The sequence below is a fragment of the Triturus cristatus genome, chromosome 8, assembly GCF_964204655.1.
Source record: "Triturus cristatus chromosome 8, aTriCri1.1, whole genome shotgun sequence".
In the NCBI taxonomy this organism is placed as follows: Eukaryota; Metazoa; Chordata; class Amphibia; order Caudata; family Salamandridae; genus Triturus; species Triturus cristatus.
This window is the reverse complement of record NC_140591.1, coordinates 1,125,420,976-1,125,447,381: the sequence shown is the minus strand read 5'-3', so window position 1 is coordinate 1,125,447,381 and position 26,406 is coordinate 1,125,420,976.

Sequence of the window (26,406 nt, the reverse complement as noted above, 5' to 3'; positions counted from 1 at the left end):
TGATTTGCATATGGCCATGTCTGAACTGGGGTGGCAGAGTGGGTTAAAGAACAGTGATGGATTAAACCCAGATCAGTTGATTGGGGGTGAGTGCTTGCAATGTTCAACACTCCGTCCATCATTTCCTTTGGTTTTTGCTTTGTTCGCCATAAGTTGGCAGGGTATGCTCAGACGTGAGTCCCTTGCTCACTTTGCCACTGGATTCAAGCAAGCCTGGCTGAAGACGGCTGAAATGCCAGAAACCGGTCCTAGGAAGCTTCTTTCCGGTCCAGGGAAGACATGGCTTGGCAGTTCGGGCTGGACTGTTCCCATGAGGCACAGGGTCAGACTAATTTGCATATGGCCATGTCTGAACTGGGGTGGCAGAGTGGGCTAAAGAACAGTGATGGATTAAACCCAGATCAGTTGATTGGGGGTGAGTGCTTGCAATGTTCAACACTCCGTCCATCATTTCCTTTGGTGTTTGCTTTGTTCGCCATAAGTTGGCAGGGTATGCTCAGACGTGAGTCCCTTGCTCACTTTGCCACTGGATTCAAGCAAGCCTGGCTGAAGACGGCTGAAATGCCAGAAACCGGTCCTAGGAAGCTTCTTTCCGGTCCAGGGAAGACATGGCTTGGCAGTTCGGGCTGGACTGTTCCCATGAGGCACAGGGTCAGACTGATTTGCATATGGCCATGTCTGAACTGGGGTGGCAGAGTGGGCTAAAGAACAGTGATGGATTAAACCCAGATCAGTTGATTGGGGTGAGTGCTTGCAATGTTCGACACTCCGTGCATCATTTCCTTTGGTTTTTGCTTTGTTCGCCATAAGTTGGCAGGGTATGCTCAGACGTGAGTCCCTTGCTCACTTTGCCACTGGATTCAAGCAGGCCTGGCTGAAGACGGCTGAAATGCCAGAAACCGGTCCTAGGAAGCTTCTTTCCGGTCCAGGGAAGACATGGCTTGGCAGTTCGGGCTGGACTGTTCCCATGAGGCACAGGGTCAGACTGATTTGCATATGGCCATGTCTGAACTGGGGTGGCAGAGTGGGCTAAAGAACAGTGATGGATTAAACCCAGATCAGTTGATTGGGGGTGAGTGCTTGAAATGTTCAACACTCCGTCCATCATTTCCTTTGGTTTTTGCTTTGTTCGCCATAAGTTGGCAGGGTATGCTCAGACGTGAGTCCCTTGCTCATTTTGCCACTGGATTCAAGCAAGCCTGGCTGAAGACGGCTGAAATGCCAGAAACCGGTCCTAGGAAGCTTCTTTCCGGTCCAGGGAAGACATGGCTTGGCAGTTCGGGCTGGACTGTTCCCATGAGGCACAGGGTCAGACTGATTTGCATATGGCCATGTCTGAACTGGGGTGGCAGAGTGGGCTAAAGAACAGTGATGGTTTAAACCCAGATCAGTTGATTGGGGGTGAGTGCTTGCAATGTTCAACACTCCGTCCATCATTTCCTTTGGTTTTTGCTTTGTTCGCCATAAATTGGCAGGGTATGCTCAGACGTGAGTCCCTTGCTCACTTTGCCACTGGATTCAAGCAAGCCTGGCTGAAGACGGCTGAAATGCCAGAAACCGGTCCTAGGAAGCTTCTTTCCGGTCCAGGGAAGACATGGCTTGGCAGTTCGGGCTGGACTGTTCCCATGAGGCACAGGGTCAGACTGATTTGCATATGGCCATGTCTGAACTGGGGTGGCAGAGTGGGCTAAAGAACAGTGATGGATTAAACCCAGATCAGTTGATTGGGGGTGAGTGCTTGCAATGTTCAACACTCTGTCCATCATTTCCTTTGGTTTTTGCTTTGTTCGCCATAAGTTGGCAGGGTATGCTCAGACGTTAGTCCCTTGCTCACTTTGCCACTGGATTCAAGCAAGCCTGGCTGAAGACGGCTGAAATGCCAGAAACCGGTCCTAGGAAGCTTCTTTCCGGTCCAGGGAAGACATGGCTTGGCAGTTCGGGCTGGACTGTTCCCATGAGGCACAGGGTCAGACTGATTTGCATATGGCCATGTCAGAACTGGGGTGGCAGAGTGGGCTAAAGAACAGTGATGGATTAAACCCAGATCAGTTGATTGGGGGTGAGTGCTTGCAATGTTCAACACTCCGTCCATAATTTCCTTTGGTTTTTGCTCTGTTCGCCATAAGTTGGCAGGGTATGCTCAGACGTGAGTCCCTTGCTCACTTTGCCACTGGGTTCAAGCAAGCCTGGCTGAAGACGGCTGAAATGCCAGAAACCGGTCCTAGGAAGCTTCTTTCCGGTACAGGGAAGACATGGCTTGGCAGTTCGGGCTGGACTGTTCCCATGAGGCACAGGGTCAGACTGATTTGCATATGGCCATGTCTGAACTGGGGTGGCAGAGTGGGTTAAAGAACAGTGATGGATTAAACCCAGATCAGTTGATTGGGGGTGAGTGCTTGCAATGTTCAACACTCCGTCCATCATTTCCTTTGGTTTTTGCTTTGTTCGCCATAAGTTGGCAGGGTATGCTCAGACGTGAGTCCCTTGCTCACTTTGCCACTGGATTCAAGCAAGCCTGGCTGAAGACGGCTGAAATGCCAGAAACCAGTCCTAGGAAGCTTCTTTCCGGTCCAGGGAAGACATGGCTTGGCAGTTCGGGCTGGACTGTTCCCATGAGGCACAGGGTCAGACTGATTTGCATATGGCCATGTCTGAACTGGGGTGGCAGAGTGGGCTAAAGAACAGTGATGGATTAAACCCAGATCAGTTGATTGGGGTGAGTGCTTGCAATGTTCGACACTCCGTCCATCATTTCCTTTGGTTTTTGCTTTGTTCACCATAAGTTGGCAGGGTATGCTCAGACGTGAGTCCCTTGCTCACTTTGCCACTGGATTCAAGCAAGCCTGGCTGAAGACGGCTGAAATGCCAGAAACCGGTCCTAGGAAGCTTCTTTCCGGTCCAGGGAAGACATGGCTTGGCAGTTCGGGCTGGACTGTTCCCATGAGGCACAGGGTCAGACTGATTTGCATATGGCCAGGTCTGAACTGGGGTGGCAGAGTGGGCTAAAGAACAGTGATGGATTAAACCCAGATCAGTTGATTGGGGGTGAGTGCTTGCAATGTTCAACACTCCGTCCATCATTTCCTTTGGTTTTTGCTTTGTTCGCCATAAGTTGGCAGGGTATGCTCAGACGTGAGTCCCTTGCTCATTTGGCCACTGGATTCAAGCAAGCCTGGCTGAAGACGGCTGAAATGCCAGAAACCGGTCCTAGGAAGCTTCTTTCCGGTCCAGGGAAGACATGGCTTGGCAGTTCGGGCTGGACTGTTCCCATGAGGCACAGGGTCAGACTGATTTGCATATGGCCATGTCTGAACTGGGGTGGCAGAGTGGGCTAAAGAACAGTGATGGATTAAACCCAGATCAGTTGATTGGGGGTGAGTGCTTGCAATGTTCGACACTCCGTCCATCATTTCCTTTGGTTTTTGCTTTGTTCGCCATAAGTTGGCAGGGTATGCTCAGACGTGAGTCCCTTGCTCACTTTGCCACTGGATTCAAGCAAGCCTGGCTGAAGACGGCTGAAATGCCAGAAACCGGTCCTAGGAAGCTTCTTTCCGGTCCAGGGAAGACATGGCTTGGCAGTTCGGGCTGGACTGTTCCCATGAGGCACAGGGTCAGACTGATTTGCATATGGCCATGTCTGAACTGGGGTGGCAGAGTGGGCTAAAGAACAGTGATGGATTAAACCCAGATCAGTTGATTGGGGTGAGTGCTTGCAATGTTCAACACTCCGTCCATCATTTCCTTTGGTTTTTGCTTTGTTCACCATAAGTTGGCAGGGTATGCTCAGACGTGAGTCCCTTGCTCATTTTGCCACTGGATTCAACAAGCCTGGCTGAAGACGGCTGAAATGCCAGAAACCGGTCCTAGGAAGCTTCTTTCCGGTCCAGGGAAGACATGGCTTGGCAGTTCGGGCTGGACTGTTCCCATGAGGCACAGGGTCAGACTGATTTGCATATGGCCATGTCTGAACTGGGGTGGCAGAGTGGGCTAAAGAACAGTGATGGTTTAAACCCAGATCAGTTGATTGGGGGTGAGTGCTTGCAATGTTCAACACTCCGTCCATCATTTCCTTTGGTTTTTGCTTTGTTCGCCATAAGTTGGCAGGGTATGCTCAGACGTGAGTCCCTTGCTCACTTTGCCACTGGATTCAAGCAAGCCTGGCTGAAGACGGCTGAAATGCCAGAAACCGGTCCTAGGAAGCTTCTTTCCGGTCCAGGGAAGACATGGCTTGGCAGTTCGGGCTGGACTGTTCCCATGAGGCACAGGGTCAGACTGATTTGCATATGGCCATGTCTGAACTGGGGTGGCAGAGTGGGCTAAAGAACAGTGATGGATTAAACCCAGATCAGTTGATTGGGGGTGAGTGCTTGCAATGTTCAACACTCTGTCCATCATTTCCATTGGTTTTTGCTTTGTTCGCCATAAGTTGGCAGGGTATGCTCAGACGTAAGTCCCTTGCTCACTTTGCCACTGGATTCAAGCAAGCCTGGCTGAAGACGGCTGAAATGCCAGAAACCGGTCCTAGGAAGCTTCTTTCCGGTCCAGGGAAGACATGGCTTGGCAGTTCGGGCTGGACTGTTCCCATGAGGCACAGGGTCAGACTGATTTGCATATGGCCATGTCTGAACTGGGGTGGCAGAGTGGGCTAAAGAACAATGATGGATTAAACCCAGATCAGTTGATTGGGGGTGAGTGCTTGCAATGTTCAACACTCCGTCCATAATTTCCTTTGGTTTTTGCTCTGTTCGCCATAAGTTGGCAGGGTATGCTCAGACGTGAGTCCCTTGCTCACTTTGCCACTGGATTCAAGCAAGCCTGGCTGAAGACGGCTGAAATGCCAGAAACCGGTCCTAGGAAGCTTCTTTCCGGTACAGGGAAGATATGGCTTGGCAGTTCGGGCTGGACTGTTCCCATGAGGCACAGGGTCAGACTGATTTGCATATGGCCATGTCTGAACTGGGGTGGCAGAGTGGGTTAAAGAACAGTGATGGATTAAACCCAGATCAGTTGATTGGGGGTGAGTGCTTGCAATGTTCAACACTCCGTCCATCATTTCCTTTGGTTTTTGCTTTGTTCGCCATAAGTTGGCAGGGTATGCTCAGACGTGAGTCCCTTGCTCACTTTGCCACTGGATTCAAGCAAGCCTGGCTGAAGACGGCTGAAATGCCAGAAACCAGTCCTAGGAAGCTTCTTTCCGGTCCAGGGAAGACATGGCTTGGCAGTTCGGGCTGGACTGTTCCCATGAGGCACAGGGTCAGACTGATTTGCATATGGCCATGTCTGAACTGGGGTGGCAGAGTGGGCTAAAGAACAGTGATGGATTAAACCCAGATCAGTTGATTGGGGTGAGTGCTTGCAATGTTCGACACTCCGTCCATCATTTCCTTTGGTTTTTGCTTTGTTCGCCATAAGTTGGCAGGGTATGCTCAGACGTGAGTCCCTTGCTCACTTTGCCACTGGATTCAAGCAAGCCTGGCTGAAGACGGCTGAAATGCCAGAAACCGGTCCTAGGAAGCTTCTTTCCGGTCCAGGGAAGACATGGCTTGGCAGTTCGGGCTGGACTGTTCCCATGAGGCACAGGGTCAGACTGATTTGCATATGGCCATGTCTGAACTGGGGTGGCAGAGTGGGCTAAAGAACAGTGATGGATTAAACCCAGATCAGTTGATTGGGGGTGAGTGCTTGCAATGTTCAACACTCCGTCCATCATTTCCTTTGGTTTTTGCTTTGTTCGCCATAAGTTGGCAGGGTATGCTCAGACGTGAGTCCCTTGCTCATTTTGCCACTGGATTCAAGCAAGCCTGGCTGAAGACGGCTGAAATGCCAGAAACCGGTCCTAGGAAGCTTCTTTCCGGTCCAGGGAAGACATGGCTTGGCAGTTCGGGCTGGACTGTTCCCATGAGGCACAGGGTCAGACTGATTTGCATATGGCCATGTCTGAACTGGGGTGGCAGAGTGGGCTAAAGAACAGTGATGGATTAAACCCAGATCAGTTGATTGGGGGTGAGTGCTTGCAATGTTCGACACTCCGTCCATCATTTCCTTTGGTTTTTGCTTTGTTCGCCATAAGTTGGCAGGGTATGCTCAGACGTGAGTCCCTTGCTCACTTTGCCACTGGATTCAAGCAAGCCTGGCTGAAGACGGCTGAAATGCCAGAAACCGGTCCTAGGAAGCTTCTTTCCGGTCCAGGGAAGGCATGGCTTGGCAGTTCGGGCTGGACTGTTCCCATGAGGCACAGGGTCAGACTGATTTGCATATGGCCATGTCTGAACTGGGGTGGCAGAGTGGGCTAAAGAACAGTGATGGATTAAACCCAGATCAGTTGATTGGGGTGAGTGCTTGCAATGTTCAACACTCCGTCCATCATTTCCTTTGGTTTTTGCTTTGTTCGCCATAAGTTGGCAGGGTATGCTCAGACGTGAGTCCCTTGCTCATTTTGCCACTGGATTCAACAAGCCTGGCTGAAGACGGCTGAAATGCCAGAAACCGGTCCTAGGAAGCTTCTTTACGGTCCAGGGAAGACATGGCTTGGCAGTTCGGGCTGGACTGTTCCCATGAGGCACAGGGTCAGACTGATTTGCATATGGCCATGTCTGAACTGGGGTGGCAGAGTGGGCTAAAGAACAGTGATGGTTTAAACCCAGATCAGTTGATTGGGGGTGAGTGCTTGCAATGTTCAACACTCCGTCCATCATTTCCTTTGGTTTTTGCTTTGTTCGCCATAAGTTGGCAGGGTATGCTCAGACGTGAGTCCCTTGCTCACTTTGCCACTGGATTCAAGCAAGCCTGGCTGAAGACGGCTGTAATGCCAGAAACCGGTCCTAGGAAGCTTCTTTCCGGTCCAGGGAAGACATGGCTTGGCAGTTCGGGCTGGACTGTTCCCATGAGGCACAGGGTCAGACTGATTTGCATATGGCCATGTCTGAACTGGGGTGGCAGAGTGGGCTAAAGAACAGTGATGGATTAAACCCAGATCAGTTGATTGGGGGTGAGTGCTTGCAATGTTCAACACTCTGTCCATCATTTCCTTTGGTTTTTGCTTTGTTCGCCATAAGTTGGCAGGGTATGCTCAGACGTAAGTCCCTTGCTCACTTTGCCACTGGATTCAAGCAAGCCTGGCTGAAGACGGCTGAAATGCCAGAAACCGGTCCTAGGAAGCTTCTTTCCGGTCCAGGGAAGACATGGCTTGGCAGTTCGGGCTGGACTGTTCCCATGAGGCACAGGGTCAGACTGATTTGCATATGGCCATGTCTGAACTGGGGTGGCAGAGTGGGCTAAAGAACAGTGATGGATTAAACCCAGATCAGTTGATTGGGGGTGAGTGCTTGCAATATTCAACACTCCGTCCATAATTTCCTTTGGTTTTTGCTCTGTTTGCCATAAGTTGGCAGGGTATGCTCAGACGTGAGTCCCTTGCTCACTTTGCCACTGGATTCAAGCAAGCCTGGCTGAAGACGGCTGAAATGCCAGAAACCGGTCCTAGGAAGCTTCTTTCCGGTACAGGGAAGACATGGCTTGGCAGTTCGGGCTGGACTGTTCCCATGAGGCACAGGGTCAGACTGATTTGCATATGGCCTTGTCTGAACTGGGGTGGCAGAGTGGGTTAAAGAACAGTGATGGATTAAACCCAGATCAGTTGATTGGGGGTGAGTGCTTGCAATGTTCAACACTCCGTCCATCATTTCCTTTGGTTTTTGCTTTGTTCGCCATAAGTTGGCAGGGTATGCTCAGACGTGAGTCCCTTGCTTACTTTACCACTGGATTCAAGCAAGCCTGGCTGAAGACGGCTGAAATGCCAGAAACCGGTCCTAGGAAGCTTCTTTCCGGTCCAGGGAAGACATGGCTTGGCAGTTCAGGCTGGACTGTTCCCATGAGGCACAGGGTCAGACTGATTTGCATATGGCCATGTCTGAACTGGGGTGGCAGAGTGGGCTAAAGAACAGTGATGGATTAAACCCAGATCAGTTGATTGGGGGTGAGTGCTTGCAATGTTCGACACTCCGTCCATCATTTCCTTTGGTTTTTGCTTTGTTCGCCATAAGTTGGCAGGGTATGCTCAGACGTGAGTCCCTTGCTCACTTTGCCACTGGATTCAAGCAAGCCTGGCTGAAGACGGCTGAAATGCCAGAAACCGGTCCTAGGAAGCTTCTTTCCGGTCCAGGGAAGACATGGCTTGGCAGTTCGGGCTGGACTGTTCCCATGAGGCACAGGGTCAGACTGATTTGCATATGGCCATGTCTGAACTGGGGTGGCAGAGTGGGCTAAAGAACAGTTATGGTTTAAACCCAGATCAGTTGATTGGGGGTGAGTGCTTGCAATGTTCAACACTCCGTCCATCATTTCCTTTGGTTTTTGCTTTGTTCGCCATAAGTTGGCAGGGTATGCTCAGACGTGAGTCCCTTGCTCACTTTGCCACTGGATTCAAGCAAGCCTGGCTGAAGACGGCTGAAATGCCAGAAACCGGTCCTAGGAAGCTTCTTTCCGCTCCAGGGAAGACATGGCTTGGCAGTTCGGGCTGGACTGTTCCCATGAGGCACAGGGTCAGACTGATTTGCATATGGCCATGTCTGAACTGGGGTGGCAGAGTGGGCTAAAGAACAGTGATGGATTAAACCCAGATCAGTTGATTGGGGGTGAGTGCTTGCAATGTTCAACACTCTGTCCATCATTTCCTTTGGTTTTTGCTTTGTTCGCCATAAGTTGGCAGGGTATGCTCAGACGTAACTCCCTTGCTCACTTTGCCACTGGATTCAAGCAAGCCTGGCTGACGACGGCTGAAATGCCAGAAACCGGTCCTAGGAAGCTTCTTTCCGGTCCAGGGAAGACATGGCTTGGCAGTTCGGGCTGGACTGTTCCCATGAGGCACAGGGTCAGACTGATTTGCATATGGCCATGTCTGAACTGGGGTGGCAGTGTGGGCTAAAGAACAGTGATGGATTAAACCCAGATCAGTTGATTGGGGGTGAGTGCTTGCAATGTTCAACACTCCGTCCATCATTTCCTTTGGTTTTTGCTTTGTTCGCCATAAGTTGGCAGGGTATGCTCAGACGTGAGTCCCTTGCTCACTTTGCCACTGGATTCAAGCAAGCCTGGCTGAAGACGGCTGAAATGCCAGAAACCGGTCCTAGGAAGCTTCTTTCCGGTCCAGGGAAGACATGGCTTGGCAGTTCGGGCTGGACTGTTCCCATGAGGCACAGGGTCAGACTGATTTGCATATGGCCATGTCTGAACTGGGGTGGCAGAGTGGGCTAAAGAACAGTGATGGATTAAACCCAGATCAGTTGATTGGGGGTGAGTGCTTGCAATGTTCGACACTCCGTCCATCATTTCCTTTGGTTTTTGCTTTGTTCGCCATAAGTTGGCAGGGTATGCTCAGACGTGAGTCCCTTGCTCACTTTGCCACTGGATTCAAGCAAGCCTGGCTGAAGACGGCTGAAATGCCAGAAACTGGTCCTAGGAAGCTTCTTTCCGGTCCAGCGAAGACATGGCTTGGCAGTTCGGGCTGGACTGTTCCCATGAGGCACAGGGTCAGACTGATTTGCATATGGCCATGTCTGAACTGGGGTGGCAGAGTGGGCTAAAGAACAGTGATGGATTAAACCCAGATCAGTTGATTGGGGGTGAGTGCTTGCAATGTTCAACACTCCGTCCATCATTTCCTTTGGTTTTTGCTTTGTTCGCCATAAGTTGGCAGGGTATGCTCAGACGTAAGTCCCTTGCTCACTTTGCCACTGGATTCAAGCAAGCCTGGCTGAAGACGGCTGAAATGCCAGAAACCGGTCCTAGGAAGCTTCTTTCCGGTACAGGGAAGACATGGCTTGGCAGTTCGGGCTGGACTGTTCCCCAGATCAGTTGATTGGGGGTGAGTGCTTGCAATGTTCAACACTCCGTCCATCATTTCCTTTGGTTTTTGCTAAGGTAGGTCAAAGACAACAGCAGCAAACCAAGATGGAAAAGTGCACCACCCCCCGTGGTGGCCGACAAGAGGGCTCCTCTATGGCTAGAGAACAGTTCAGAGACAGAGACCTGGTGGGGGGTGCCGTGGAGCCCTCCCTCGGGGACATTATGGGAGCCATCCATGGCATCTGGACGACACTAGAGCCCCTAGAGTCCAAAATAGACATTGTTGCTACGGAGGTTACTCTACAGCGAGCTGATTTGAGAGAAGATAAGGAGCAAACTATGCAGGCTGAAAATGCTTTGGCCCAGCTTCAAGCGGTCCAAAATCCCTCAAAGCCAAAATTGACTAACTGCAGAAGGAGAGCATGGTGTGCAGGTGCGATTGGAGAACAGTGAGGGCGGCTTACGATACAAAAACATGCGTGTGGTAGGAATCCCTAAATGGGTGGAGGGGCATAGCTTTGAGTTGTTCATGGAGGACTTCATACTCAATACTCCGAAGTCCAAGAGGCTATCAAACTTTTTATCAGTGGAGTGGGCTCATAGGGTGCCTGTCCCTCCGCCGAGGCAAGGGGCACCTCTGAGAACGATCATTGTGGCCATTTTTAATTACAGGGACAGGAATGCGATTCTCCAGGCCAACCACACCAGGAAAAACTTCACTTTGAAAACGCGACGATTCAGTCTGACCCTGACTTAACCATTAAGGTTCAGCAACAGAGAAGGAATTTCTGGGAGGTGAAGAAAAAGCTCTGGGAGAGGGAAGTCAAGTACATGATGCTTTTCTCTGCTTGCCTCAGGGTGCTTCATGAAGGCAAGTCTTGAACTTTTTGAATACCCGAGGAGGTGTTGGACTGGCTCGAGGGATGGTGCTCGCTGGTGAGGCGATGAGCTGAGGACACAAAGAGGAAACGACGACCGGCAGATCTGGGACCAGATGTGTGAGGACGGGCTGGAAGAGTGGTTCCCCCAAGGATTGCCCATTCGGAAGGTGGTAGGTTTGCAGTGTTGAGCCTCCCTGATGGAGATGTGGCTAAGGTCCGATACTGATGTGTTTCTGGAGGGGAACAGGACTGAGGAGGGCACTCCCCCTCTTCTCAGATGGGGGCACATGATACTTCTGGGCACCCCCTGAGCATGATCTCCAAACGTTTATTAGGATGCCTGGCCGTGGTGCGGACATATGACTGCCCTTTGTAAGTACTCTATAAGTTTGATGTTCCCAGTGGCGGATGGGAATAGGTGTGGGCGCTGCAGCTATAAATACCAACGTAATTGTTGGTGTGGAGTTCTGACTGGCCTGGTGAAAGGGCATTTGTTAGCATGTGGGCTGTTGCTGGGCCGACAGGCACCCTCTGAAGTATGGTTAGTGGGCAGTTGGAAGCATGTTTTGCAGGGGAGGGGGTATTCTGCACTCCTTACGGGACAATGAGGGGCTGGATGCCCTGGAACTTTGTGGACTTTCTTTTCAGTGTGCCCCGCTAATGTTGCGGGTGATAAATTAGCTTTTATGTCTTGGAATGTTAATGGCCTGCGTAACAAGATTAAGAGAGGGGTTGTTATGAAGAGCCTGGGCTGTCATGGCCCAGATATGTTACTGCTCCAAGAAACTCACCTGAAGGGTACTCAAATTAAAATGTTAAATTGACATGGCATATAGAAAGCTGGAACACATGGGCTTTGCCTCAGATTAAATTGGGGTTGGGATAAATCTACCCATTCCCCCCGCAGCGTAACAGGTTGATGGCCAGGGGAGGTATGTGTCCCAGATTGGTACATGGAATGGATTGACTCTAAATGTATGAGTGGTGTATGTTCCTCTTACATTTAAGGCGCAGACCCTGAGGGAGGTCCTTCTTCAGTTACTGGAAGGTGTTCTTGTGCTGGGGGGAGCCGTATCCTTAATGCTGCAATGGACTGGGACCCCCGGGTGGGGGACCCTCAACATGGGGATTATCAGCTTTTCTGGATGCCATGGGTCTGGGAGACATTTAGTGGGTTCTTAACCCTGGGGAGAAGTATTTCATCTATCACTTGGAGTATCACCACGCCCCCACAAGAAGGAACTATTTCCTCACCACTTGCACATCCTTGGCTTGTTTCCATGATGCCAGGACTATAGCGTGCAGAATTTCAGGCCATGCGTCACTGTGGGTGGAGTTCCTGGGCCCAGTCTCAGGAACTAGGCGTGGATAGAAACTGGACCCCTGGTACCTGGGGAAGATCATGGATAATATTAGGAAAAGCACCAAACTTTACCTCCAGGAAAGTATGGGAACAGTGCATTCCATAGTTACGCTGTGGGAGGCCTATAAGGCAGTCATCAGGGGTCAGGCCATGTCATTGAAAGCAGGGGGGAAAGAGAATGGGCTGACAGATTAGAGGGAGAGATACTGGACCTAGAGGCTAAAGGGGGAGGGCCTTATGCCAAAGCTACGTCATAGGCAGAGAACTCGGCTGCAGCATTGCTCTGGCCATGCACGAGGTGGACGATAAAGCGAGACATCTACTAGCTTGGTTCAGCCTGAGAGAGAGAGAGGAGTTAGGTCCATGAATTATGGACAGTACCAGGGGAGGTGATCAGAGGTAAGGGAGAGATTGCGGCTGAATTTGTGACCTACTATTCTTTCCTCTATAGTAAGTCCACCACAAGGTCGGATAGGGATATCATGGAGTTCTTAAAAGACATAAAGGTACAGGAGCTTACGGTGTCGCCATGACATGAGATGGAAGTAGATATTAGAGAAGAGGAAATTATACTAGCTATCAGAGAGGTCCAGACAGGGAAAGCCCAGGGCCCTAATGGCCTACCAGCTGAGCTCTAGCGGAAATTGGAAAGCGACCTGGCCCCTCATTTCTGTAATATGTTTCGGGCTGCTATAAGACAGGGTGTCATTCCCTGCGATGAGCGGCTGGTGACTATCAAAGTGATCCATAAAGAGGGTAGGTCGCACTCAGATTGTGCCTCCTGTAGGCCGATCTTGCTCCTAAATATGGAGTGCAAAATTCTTGCAAAACATCTGGCCACCCGGCTGTGAAGGTTATTACATGATCTGGTACACCCTGATCAATTGGGCTTTATGCCTTCCAGAGGGACGCGCCTAAATTTGCGGCGATTGTGCATTGAAGGCATCAAGATGGAGACTGACCTGGCAGCAGTCCTGTCCCTGGATGCAGCCAAGGCTTTTGACACCTTATAGTGGGATTTATAGTGGGCAACCTAGAACAGATGGAGTTTGGCACTAATTACATCGGATGGATTAACCTGCTGTATTTTGAACCGCTAGCACAGGTTAGAGTCAACAGAGTGTGCTCCAGTCTGTTCATGCTGTACCGGGCACTAGGCAGGGGTGCCCACTGTCACCAATGCTATTCACCCTGGCACTGGAGCCCCTGGCATGCTGGGTGCAGACAGACCCGCTGGTTAACAGGCTGGACTGGGGAGGGGACTGAGACGATAGAATCTCCCTTTATCCTGATGATATCCTACTGTAAGTGACTAGTCTATAATCTACCCTCCCCCAGCTCTAACATATATTCCATCTTTATGGTACTTATGTGGACTTCCGAATCAATCGGGGAAAATCCCTCCTTTAACCCCTATGTGCCTGGCCTATGGGTAGGCACCTCCTGGAAGACATAGTGGTGGAGGAAGTGGGCTTTAAGTATGTTGATCATTATGTTATCAGGCAGCCTGAGCTCATGGGGCTACCTGAGAGCACTATATTCCAGGGGAGGCGGCAAGTTTCTGACACCTCTGACACTAACTACGGCCTCGCTATGGTGGGCAGCTACTAGGTTCCTTGGTTGGCAGTTGAAACCCACATCAATGACACCACTCTGGGACTGTGACATACTAGCGGAGGTAGGGAAGCTCAAGGGGCACTCTAGGTGGGGCTTAATCGTGATCTCCGCTCTGGGGGATTTGTGGATGGAGGAGCAGCTACTTGCTTGGCAGACTTTAGGGAAGGAGCACAACATGGCATCCAGGGAGTTTCTCCATTACCATCAGCTGGGGCACATCTTGCTGGTGGATATGGGACAAAACATGCCATTGGAGGATGCCTTGCCTCTAGACGATAAGCTATTGACTGAACCGCTGAGAAAGAGTGCGCTCTCCCTTACTTATAGTAAATTGATGCACAATGCTCCTGATCCCATGGTGAAGCTACGAGAGGCCTGTTATATGGATGTAGAAGCCATGGAGGATGAGGAATGGGAGGAAGCGATTCGGTCATCCATGAAGGTGGCCATTAGAGTGCACGTTTGAATAGTACAGTTGCACTTATTGGACAGATCCTACTAAACGAGGGTGCTTCTGCACAGGATAGGATGGGCTTCCTTCAATAGGTGTAACAGGGGATGTGGGTTACAGGGGTACTTCTTGCACACCCTTTAGGACTACCCAAGGTTGAGGGACTTCTGGGCTGGGGTTCAAGAGTGTCTTAGGCAGGGGGCGGGTCTCGGTACTGAGGCCACAGTCAAAATGGTCCTTTTGAAGGTTTGGGGAAAGGAAATTTAGGCAAGTGGCCCAGACTCATGTCCACGCTGGGATTCGCTGTTGTGAAACGTAATATTGTATGCTTGTGGGAAGTGGCCGAACCACTGAGTGTAGAACAGTGGCAGAGGGACATGGATTGCTGCAGGGTGGCAGAGCTCCAGGTCTACGAGGGTAGAGGATGCCCCCAAAAGTGGAAAACAATCTGGCAAATGTGAGTGAGCTACAAGGGCCTTCATTGTGGTCCACTGGTGACAGAGTGAGGGTATGCTTGTTATTGTACATCGGGAATGTAATATATCCTTTGTCTGTGAGGAGAGGTCTGGAGGGTTTTAGGGGCTCATCTAGGGAGGTTATCAGGTATATTGTTGCGGTATCTTACATGCTACAAAGCTCTGACATGAGTTTTGGTTGTGTTTTTAGTTTTAAAAAAATAAAAATTGTTTATAAAAAAAAAGATTTTAGCAGGTAAGCTTTATACCCGAAGATCATACTGGATACAAGTTCTAAAGATCCAGGAGGGTGTTGACCTGCTTTAAATTGTTGTTACAAGGCTGACATCAAGGAAGCCTTAAGGAGGAACTGTATATAAAGATCAGTGGTCCCTCCAGCTTGATATTGATATGATGTAAAACAATTTTCAGGGAAAAAGTCAGTCAGGACAAGTTAGGACAGGTCTGTGTACACTGAGCACAAGCACATAGCAACATTCATAACAATTCAAAGAGTAAATTACTGAACAATGTGCCAAGATATAATATGATTGATATATGGTATTATTCCAAAATTCTATTTACATCATTACAGATGGTTAGTGCAATGGTGGCTCAGAGCACTAGAGTAGTGACACACATTCAAGAAAGTGCTGTAGAGTTACCAAAGTGTTAAAAGCTGTCTGAACAGTGTTTTGATAGAACGAAAGGTCAGTCTAAAACCACCTGGTCCAATTCCCTAAAATGGAAAATTGTGTAGTCCGTCAACATCTTTGTTCACTTCAGTGCTCCACAAACAAGTCATAGAAGCTATGGAAAGGGTCATTTTAAATGACCATCTGGCAGTGTTTTTGATGCAAATGTTTGAAAGTATGTTGAATTTCAACTATCACAGATAGAAAAATAATTCCTATCTACCGGCTCAGGAACTTCTGTGGGTCACCACTAGCCATGTCATACACAAATATTTATATAATGGAAATGTGAAATGGAAAAAAAATTGCAAAACAGCAAGAGCCAAAAAGACATGAAAGTGTGGGAACTGACTGATCACCTTCTGAAGAGCAAGTAATAGGGCATGAATTTCTGCCACTTGCACAGTGGAATCAACTAAAACGTTTGCATGTGTGCATATCAGACTAAAATCATTATCTTAAAAAATTCCATGCACCACAGTTCAAGCCATGGAACCTTTTTATTTAGTTCAAACCATGGGCTGTGCACAGCCATCCATGTAGAACATGCTCTTGTATTCAAGTAGGGGTAAAATATGTTGAGTTTGTGGATTTGTTTGTGCATATTGTAGACATTCTTAAGATTTTAAATCAGTCATGTATTTGTCTTTTCTGCAATACTCGGGGGCTGATATTGATTTTGGCGGATGCGTTTCTCCATCACAACGGCGACAGATATCCTGTCTGCTGAAATATGAATGCCATTATATCCTGTGGGATATATATTTTGATGGACAGGATATCCATCACCGTTGTGATGGAGTAACCCGTCCACCAAGATCTGTATCCGGCCCTCAATCCATCAGCTCCTTTGTGACCTCGTACTCTCCCTATAATCCTGCAAAGAACAGGAAGAATGGCTCTCAGTATATTGATGCCAATCGAGCTTTTTAATATTATCATGGTCCCTCAAATTATACCCACCCCTGCAGGACCCCCGCTGTGTATGGAGATTCTATCCTACCTTTCTGTGTAGCCTCCTATTTTTTCTTAGTTTCCTGAGCAGCCTTTTTTCTAACCAAAATCCTTAGACTAATTTTCTTGTTTTGAGTTGTGGGTTTGTGGTTTAAGAACCTAAAGTATCCTGGCTGAATGTGGTGCATACTTCTGAAATAATTTTAGGACGCTCCCATTCAAGATCTTGAACAGGAACAACAGCCAATCGCTTGGCCACTGCCAGACCCTTGCTTCCCCTGCTAAGTTACTAAAAACTATTGAAGAGACTTTTTTAAAATAGCCTATCAATTTCACATCTGAATTAAGAGCTGGTGCAGCTCTATGCTCATTCTGTATTTGTTTTAACCCCTCCAGTAACACCGTCAATGAGGGTGTGCCATGCGTAGTAGTTTAAATACTCACAAAGATTATTCCTCACATAGTGACTCTTCTACAGGTGGTATCATATTAAGTAATTTCAAAAGGCAAACAGAACCTGTTTGGCTGTCGGGACGCACTATTCACATGCCCAATATGGTGCTCAATTAGTTTTTTTAAAACAATGCGTGAATAATATTGTTTTACAATGCTTGTGAAGAAATCAAAGAAGTTAATGCATTTTAGTTATAACAGTTTCACAGTTTCATATGACCATGAAAGGATGATTTCATCCAACATTAATGATATCAATAATATGAAGCACTGCTCAATGATAAGTGCATGGCACAATGAAACAGTTCAAAACGCTGTATGCTTCTTTATTTTCTTTTTCATCTTTTCATATCTTGATTGTTCCAAATGGCATCAACACAATTCCCAATGCATTTCGGCGTTGGCACCTTCTTCAGGGGGTACTAAAAAGAATGTATATACAATCCATCTGTTTTAAACATTCTCATTTGTGAAAGAAAATAATGACATTGCAATAAAGTTAAATAAGAGCAAAATTAGACCATTACACCGGTCCCCATAGAACATGAGTGTGGCGTGCAAACGTAATCATTTGGATGAGTATTAAAATTGAACCCAAGTATTAAGTAAAACACACATAGTTAACAGTCCAAGGTTATCATGGGTTGTTGTACGAGCTTCCAATTTATTAATTTTGAAACCAATACAAAATTGCTGGGGACTAATTGCCTGCACTGCAGGATGCACATGTTGTGGAGGACCATGAACTATTGCCCCAGATGGCGTTGACTGTAAAACATACTATTGAAGTCACCTATAAATGGCCACTAACTAGTTTACTAAGTGTCTTAACTTTGGTGTGGGGAGATTTGCTTCCTTAGGATGCAGTGTGTACCCCGCTAAAACTGGCCAAGTAGCCCCTTCATTACTTAAAAAACCCATTCTGATATTCTGAAGTAGATGAGGTAATTGTCCACTAAACCATGCTTGATGTTCCTGATATCCTAATGGGATTTCTTAGTTTTGGTAACATCGATAGTTAGCAGTTGTTGCTGCAGCTCTATACATATGAAGGTGCCCAATGTTTGGGTCTACAGGATCTGACTCTATCCATGAGTACAATATTTCATATTTACAATGAAAGTTCCTTTATTCCCATATTAGGAAAGTGTGTGTCATGCAAAATAACTCAAAGATGCGCCACACATTGGGCACCAAATTCTACATTTTCTGATCTATTCAGAATACTGCTCGAGCTTTGTTATCTATGGACTCTCTGGGATCACAGGCTTAGGACCCGAGTATGCGTTGGCAGTCTCGCGGGCTGCTACGTCAGTGCCCCTCTGCGAGACCACCAAAACTGTACACTGACCGCCGGCCGTATTCCGACTTGAATACAGGTCAGGCTTACCCACGACTTTCTTTCTAAAGCTCAAAAGGAGAGCCTTCAGAAAGGCAGCACCGAAGCAGGTTCCTTCCCGGGACGAAATGCACCATGACGTGCATTTAGTCCTGTGCAGGAACAGGGGTGCAGAAATACAGGGGGGCATACTATGTGCTCCCCTACATGGAGCTCCATTCACAGAAGCAACAGGGGACCCTTACAGGGCCCGCTGAGTTGCCTTAACTCCATTCTTTCGGGGGCGCAACTTATAGTTAGCTTATAGTTAGCTCAGTTAACTATAACAGCTGATTTTCACAGGTTTTGTGCAAGATAAATGTCAGCCAAACTATAACGTTCCTGTAACCCGTGTTTTTTTCTGTGAATTTCCAAGGTTTTTTTAAATGCCAATTCCTAACTATAATGTCCCTGAAACCTGGGTTTTTTCAGTGAATTTCTAAGGCTTTTTAAATGCTAATTCCTAACTATAACGTCCCTGTAACCCTGTTTTTTTGGGGTGAATTTCTAAAGTTTTAAAATCTATTTACTAACTATAACACTATTGTAACCTTTGGTTTTTTTTCTGTGAATTGCTAAGGTTTTTTAAATTCTATTTACTAACTATTATCTGTAACCTTTGGGTTGTTAGTGAATTTCTAAGATTTTTTACTAGCAGTCGCATTTGCAGCATGATGGAGAAATGGAGCTGGGCCTCCGACCAGCTCTAAGGAAATCTGCTACGTAGGACTTACACAAAGTACCAGGAGGGCCTCTTGGCCCGCAAGGTCCCTTTGGAGTAAAGTGGACTTTATCCCCCAACCAGTAGTGTGCCAAGAGTGCCAGAGTTGTGGAGAAAGGGGGGCGTGGCCTCTGAAGACCTCTTAGCAATCCCACTGTGTGGGACTTACTGGAGGTAACAAGAGAGGTGGTTAACCCCAAGGACATCCTTGTGGGCCATCTACCCCTCCTGTTACCTCCAGTACATCCCACACAGCAGGATTGTTGAGTTCTGATACCAAGCCACGCCCCCTTTGTCCACCAGTTTGTAAATGCGCTTCCTGGCGCGCTCTTGTTTGGGGGATGAAGTCCCTTTCCCTGCTGGGGGTCCTTAGGGTCCAAGAAGCCTAACTGTTACCTCCAGTAAGACGCACACAGCGGGACTGCTGAGAGGTGGGTCGCAGGCCGGGCCCCCTTTCTCCACCACTCTGCAAACTTGCCTCCTGGTGCGCTCTTAGTTGGGGGATGAAGTCCACTTGCCTCTTGAGGGTCCCTGGGGGCCAACTAGCCTTCCTGTTACCTCTAGTAAGCCCCACACAGCTGGACTCCTGAGAGGTGGTCAGAGGCCACGCCCCCTTTCTCCATCACTCTGCAAATGCGCCTCCTGGTGCACTACTGCTTGGAGGATGAAGTCCACCTTAGTCCTGAGGCCCTCAGGATGCAAAGTGACCTCATCGCCCTACCAGCAGATGCGTTTGTAGAGTGGTGGAAAAAGGGTCGTGGCCTCCGACCACCTCTTAGCAATCCCACCGTGTGGGGCTTGCTGGAGGTAACAGGTGCGCTAGTTGGCCCCTAAGGACCCTCAGCAGCAGAGGGAAATTCATCCCCCAACCAAGAACGCTCCAGGAGGGGCGTGTGCAGAGTAGTACAGAGAGGGGCAAGTTGCCGTCTTCGTTTTTTTCCCTATTTTAGGAAGGGGGGTTGTGTGGCCCCCCTTCCCTTGATCCTCTGCGGGCCCTGGGGACCCCATCTTCCAGGGCCTGACCAATTTTAAAAAAAAAAACGGGAATGGGGCCACGCGGCCTTCCTCCGAGGCTTATATATTACATAACTTCCTCCGTCCCAAATTGCCACTCGCAATGCAGCGGGTGCCACAGTTCGTGAGGACGTAATTGCGCAAATATCAAACACACAGTCCAAAGACGATACCGGGCATCCTCGGGCTCTTCACTATGATAATTTATTGATAATTTATTTTGTGCAACCACTACTGACAAATGCGTTTTGGCTTCCTGGCCTCTGCCAATGTCAGTATCCCAACGTGTAAAAGCACCTTATAACATCATGCAAATTAATTGGATAGCAGACCATTCAGCATAATAGAAAACTAACTGTAGCAGCAACTTAAGGTATAGGGAAAAGCATTATCAAGGCGGCCATCTTTAAATGTTTCAAGTAAAATTACAATACTTAGACAATGTCATAAAAACATTCATTAATCTCAAAAATCATTTCATTGTTTTGCGACCAGACACCGCCTTCCATTAATAAATATTCAAGAGAAGCTGTCATTGATGAAACATTATCATAATCAGTAATGACTTCTTATACATGTAAGTCTGCGGATGTAAACCAACATTAACCAAACTAACGCTGTGTTAGGTCCCTTGGGAGCATCGCAATTACGCCCTGAATAGACCTATAGTGTTCTCGGAGTGATTTGGTCTTAAATTACTACCTACATCATCCCTCCTGCAGATTTACAATATGTTATCCTCCTGAAGAAGGGGGATCTAACGATAATGCCCAATTGGGTAGATGTTGCAGACATACCCCTCTTAACCGACTGCATTAATGTCAGCAGCCCTGCTGTGTGTAGGTGAATAGACAGCCACCTAATATCCTTTAGTAGATAGCCTATTAGTGCCCTACCCTGTAAACCTAATTCACGCTTCTTCTTCCTGGTTACCAAATACTTCAAGGGACTATACAAAGCTAATCATTTAACTGATATGAGACCACAGTTCCTCCTCACTATTGAGCCCAAATGGCGTATGTGTTCTGAGTTCTATGTATCTGGAGTCTAGTTGTCTCAATAACCTTACACGGTCACCACCTCTCTCTTTCTGTACCACTTGATCGATGCAAAAAACTGCAGTCTATCACTTCTCCCTTCATGAGCCTCTGCAAAGTGTCTTGTGACTGGATATGACGTGTCATGATAAGTGATGACACGTGTGTGTTCCAGGACCTGTTTTTTGGCCTGGTGTATTGTATTCCCAATGTATTGGAGACCACAAGGGCAGGATAGGCAATAGATCACAAAGCTGGAATTACACTTTAGTAGCTTATTATACTCCTCTTTGCTTTTTGCCTAGAACCTGATAGTCCTTTACCTTCACACTATGACTTCAGGCTTTGCACCTCGTACATGGAAAAAATCCTGAAACTTCGAACTTGTGTGGGGGTTTATCAATGTAATGACTCTGAACCAGGATATCTTTTAATGCAGCACTCTTTCTGTAAGTAATGTCTTGCCTGTTTGGTAGTGTCTTACCAATTGTCACATTAGCTCGAAGGATACCCCAGTTCTTTTGGATCAAGCTATCTGTGGTGACACAGCAGAAAACCCAAGTATTAGTCTGACCGTGGACTCTCCCTGCTCTCGTTCCACCTTTGTCTCCTTCCGAATCAGTAGATCTTTCCTTTCCCTTACCTGCGCTTTCTCAGCCGCACCACGCAAGACTTGCGTCATATACTCCCTTTCCTTAATTCTTTGGAGGCAATCCCTTTCTGCGACACAATAATCTTCCAAACGAGAAAAGTAACGTTTTAGTCTGAACAGCTCTCCATAGGGGATGCTTATAACCAAGTTGCGTGGGTGTTGACTGTATGAATGCAGAACAGTGTTACCTGCAGTAGGTTTTCTATAGAGCTTGGTGCAGAGCTTATTGTCTGAGACAAACACAATGAGATCTAAGAATGTAACCTCTGAGCTGTTAATATTGCTGGTGAATTTTAGATTAAATCTATTCTCATTCAGGGCCCATATATATTCCTCCGCTTGTGTTTGTGTGCCCCGCCAGACAATAAAGAGGTCATCAATATATCGAGCCCATAGGGCTATGTGCTCTACCCAATGTTCTCTCTCCCCCGCCCAGGCCATGTGCTTCTCCCACCAAGATTCGCATTGCTAGGGGCAAAGCACGTGCCCATGGCAGTCCCCTGTGTTTGGAGATATATCTGACTAGAAAAGAGAAAAATGTTATGATTTACGCAAGATGTCGCAATTTCAAATAGCATCCTATTGTGCTCTTGATATTTCAATTGTCTTGTTCTCAGGAAGAATTCCAAAGCTGCCATGCCCTTCATATGCATGATACATGTATATAGACTCGTTATGTCTAGTGTTATTAACAAGAGATCTTCTTCCCACTGTATGCCCTGGATTAATCGTTTGAAGTCCGTAGTGACTTGTACAAAAGACCTGAGATCTTTCACCTTGGGAAATAAGAAGGAGTCCCCATATATCGAAGCTTTCTCCAGGAGGCTGCCTTTCGAGGAAACAATAGGGAGGCCCTGTGGTTTCTCTAAGTACTTATGCACCTTCGGAAGGTGGTAGCATATTGGAAGGACCTGATTGTCCACTTTGATAAATTGGTATTCCTCTTCTTCAAGTGTCCCTTTCATTCGCCAATCAGATAGCATTTTATTGAAGGACTTGATACTGTCATTATAGACAGCTTTGAGGCCCATAGGAATGAATGGGAAGCCAGTTGCCATTACCGAATCGGTAAATACCGAATCGGTAATGGGGGAGGCATCATCATGGGTGGCAGGGTGTCACATTGACACCCTGTTGCACCCCTGATTCCTGCATGTGTGCACATGTGGCACACATACATGCCCTAAGGGCATGTATGTCTGCCACATTGCACACTTCTAAGGGCCAAATAATGCTTTTTCTAAGACATTCGTCATTTACCACCAACTTTTAGTTGGTGGTAAATAACGAATCCACACTACACCCACACACTCCCCCTACATCTCATTTCAGGATTCGGTATTTACCGAATCGGTAAAATTACCGATTCGGTAATTTTACTGATTCGGTAAATTACCGAATCCTGAAATGTCCCCCCTACATACCAAAAGCCTGAATACCGGTCGGTAACGTGATTTTTACCGAAAATCGGCCGTTACCGACCGGTATTGGGCTTCCTACATATGGCCCTTTGTGTATAAGTGGCTGCATGGGTTGGTGAGTAGCTACATGAGTGTTTATATAGGTTATTAGTTGGTTTTTTTAGTATCAGTCTGAGTGTCTGTATGGTTCGGTGGGGGGTATTACGTAGTGCATAGGTACATGAATGAGTGACTCACTGTTTGTATGTGTTGAAGATAGCATGTGTGCAGGACTGTATGGGTGGATGAGTGTGTGCATGGGTGTGTTAGTGAGTGAATGACTGTCTCAGTAGTGTCTTTATGAGTAACTACATATGTTTTAAATTATTATATATGACTATTGGTGTATATAAGTGAGTATATGTGAGAGTGAGAGATTGAAAGAGTTCCTGTATGAATAAGTATGTGTTTCTATAAGTGATTGTTTAAAAGACTAAGTATGTGTAAGTTTCTGTAGAAGTAAGTGTGGTGGTGTGTGTATAACTGTATATGCAAGTAAATGGATGTTTGATTCTTTATTAGCATGAGTGATTATGTGTGTGAGTAACTCTATGGATGAGTGGCGTTGTGTAACAGGATGTATAGGTGTATGAGTACATATGATGAGTGAGTACATGTATGAGTGACTGTATAGGACTGTTGGTGAATGAGTGGATGTGTATGTGGAGCTTAGAATTACTGAACAGGTTGTTGTAACTGGTATTGGTATGTCCATTGTTTTGAAAAAGTTAGTTTCTATTTTTGAATGTGTGTATCAAAGGTTATATTAGGGGGAGAGGAGGTCTGCCACTCTATCACAAGGATGATGTCATCAGTGATGTCATCAGTGATGTCATTTGAGATGTCATCAGTGATGTCATGAGTGATGTCACTGACCATTTCATGAGTGATGTAATATGTGACATCATCAGCAGTGCATTGCGGGCGCGCGAGTTATAGTTAGCTGAACCAACTATAACGGGGGAATTTCAATGGTTTTGTACGAGTGAAATGTCCAGCTAACTGTAACGCCCCTGAAACCTATGGTTTTTTCAGTGAATTTCAAAGGTTTTTTAAATGCTAATTTCTAACTATGCCTACAGAGATAGGACATGTGAAGAAAGAAGAAAAAACGCACAGAAAGAAAAAAAAGAAATGCAGAAAGAAGCAACAGAAGTCTTCAAAGACGAAGAAAAGTGCAGGAAGAAGGATAACGTGCAGAAAGAACAAACAGGAGAGCAGAAAGAAGCCTTGTTGCAAAATCATCCTGTACCCTCCACTTTTTCAGACGGATACTGGTGGTAACTGAGTCTGACTAACCAGTCCTAGAGCAAGTGCTATGTTAAAAGACACTCAGAATACAGTGAAAACACCTACATACACTAGGGAACACTATGAGTTGGGGTCCCCCTGTGATTAGCATGACCTCCTCTGTAAGCCCCTAGTATATAATAGGGCAGGGGATTAAAACTACCTCTTAAAACGCGCCACAGGGCGTGTTTGCACACGTCACCTCAGGCCCCGTTCCCTCCCTTCCCCACTGTGTAAACACGCCCTGTGGCCGTTTTAAGTTGGGAAATTAAGTCCCCTTGAATCCTGAGGGTCCCTAGGGTCCAACTAGACAACTAGGTACCTCCAGTAAGCGCCACAGAGCTGCGTTGCAGAGAGATGTAAAAAGGGGCACGGCCTAGACCACCTCTCTGCAACGCAGTGCAGTGGCGCTTACTGGAAGCACCTGGTGGGCTAGTTGGCCCCCAGGGGCCCTCAGGATTGAAGGGGAATTATTTCCCCAACTTACAACGCGCCATAGGGCGTGTTTGCACCCGTCCCCTCCCATCCCCACTGTGTAAACACGCCCTGTGGCCGTTTTTTAAGTTGGGAGATTAAGTCCCCTTGAATCCTGAAGGTCCCTAAGGGCAAAATAGCCCACTAGGTACGTCCAGTAAGCGCCATTGCAGAGAGGTGTAAAATGGGGCATGCCTGCACCACCTCTCTGCAACGCAGAGCAGTGTCGCTTACTGGAAGCACCTGGTGGGCTAGTTGGCCCCCAGGGACCCTCAGGATTGAAAGGGAATTATTTCCCCAACTTAAAACGTGCCACAGGGCGTGTTTGCACACGTCACCTCAGGCCCCGTCCCCTCCCTTCACCACTGTGTAAACGCGCCCTGTGGCCGTTCTAAGTTGAGAGATTAAGTCCCCTTGAATCCTAAGGGTCCCTAGGGTCAAACTAGCCCATTAGGTACCTCCAGTAAGCACCACAGAGCTACGTTGCATAGAGGTGTAAAAAGGGGCGTGGCCTCAGAACACCTGTCTGCAACGCAGCTCCCTGGCGCATACTGGAGATACCTGTTGGGCTAGTTTGCCCTCAGGGACCCTCAGTATTGAAGGGGAATTAATTCCCCAACTTACAACTGGCCAGGGGGCGTGTTTCCAGAGTGCTGCAGTCCTCCAGCACGATGCCGGTCTTTTATTTATTTTATTTTTTTAAGAAGGAGGGCTGTGTGGCCCCCCTTCTTTTTCTAATTTATTGGCCCTGGGGACCCCATCCCCCAGGGCCTGCACCCTAATTTTTTTTGTTGAAAAAAAATAATTTGGCCCTCCCAAGGCCTTAATCGGCCCCGGGGACCCCAACCCCTGGGTCATGGCCTTTTTAAAAAAAAACTTCTTTAGGAGGGGGGCTGCGTTGCCCCCCTCCTCAGGCCACTTATGGCCCCGGTGACCCCATCCCCCAGGGCCGGCCTTTGTTTTATATTATTTAAAAAAATATATATTTATAGAAACACCTAGGACATGCTGGACAAACCGTATGTACCTATCACCATGACGATTTGCGTGATATTCATTAAAAGGCGACTATGCATACAATGAATCCACGTGGAATGTATTTACACCGCTAGTGAAGCTCTGACGTGTCTGACGCCCTATCGTGCCTAATCCCGGTGCCCCCGCCGGTGGGTACTCTTCAAGTAGACACCCTTGTTGTTTATTTATACAAACATGGGTAGCTATTGACGGGCACATTTAATACACACGCACACCAAGCCATTCAAAGGGGATTCGACAAAAATTCGACCAAACTATGCAAGAAACCCCCCTCACGGTTAATAAAACACACATCCACCGCCGGATGTGTAATACTTTTTATTTTACTCTCTGGAAAGGAGACAAACCTCACTTGAGAGTCCCAGCGTGCTCCTGGCTGAGCCCAATACTGTGTTACACCCACCAGTGACCGCCGAGTGCCACACACCTCTGTGTTGTATTCCACCAGCTAGTGCATATGCTATGACACTCTCTAGCCCATGTGCACTGTAACACCACCCCGTGAATATGTCATGCCACACTTACCTTCGCACGGGTTATATTGCCCCAGCTAACGTGCCTTCCTCGATGCCTATGTTATAACGCATAGCACTATGCCATACATATTACAATCTGGGATCCATATCTTTG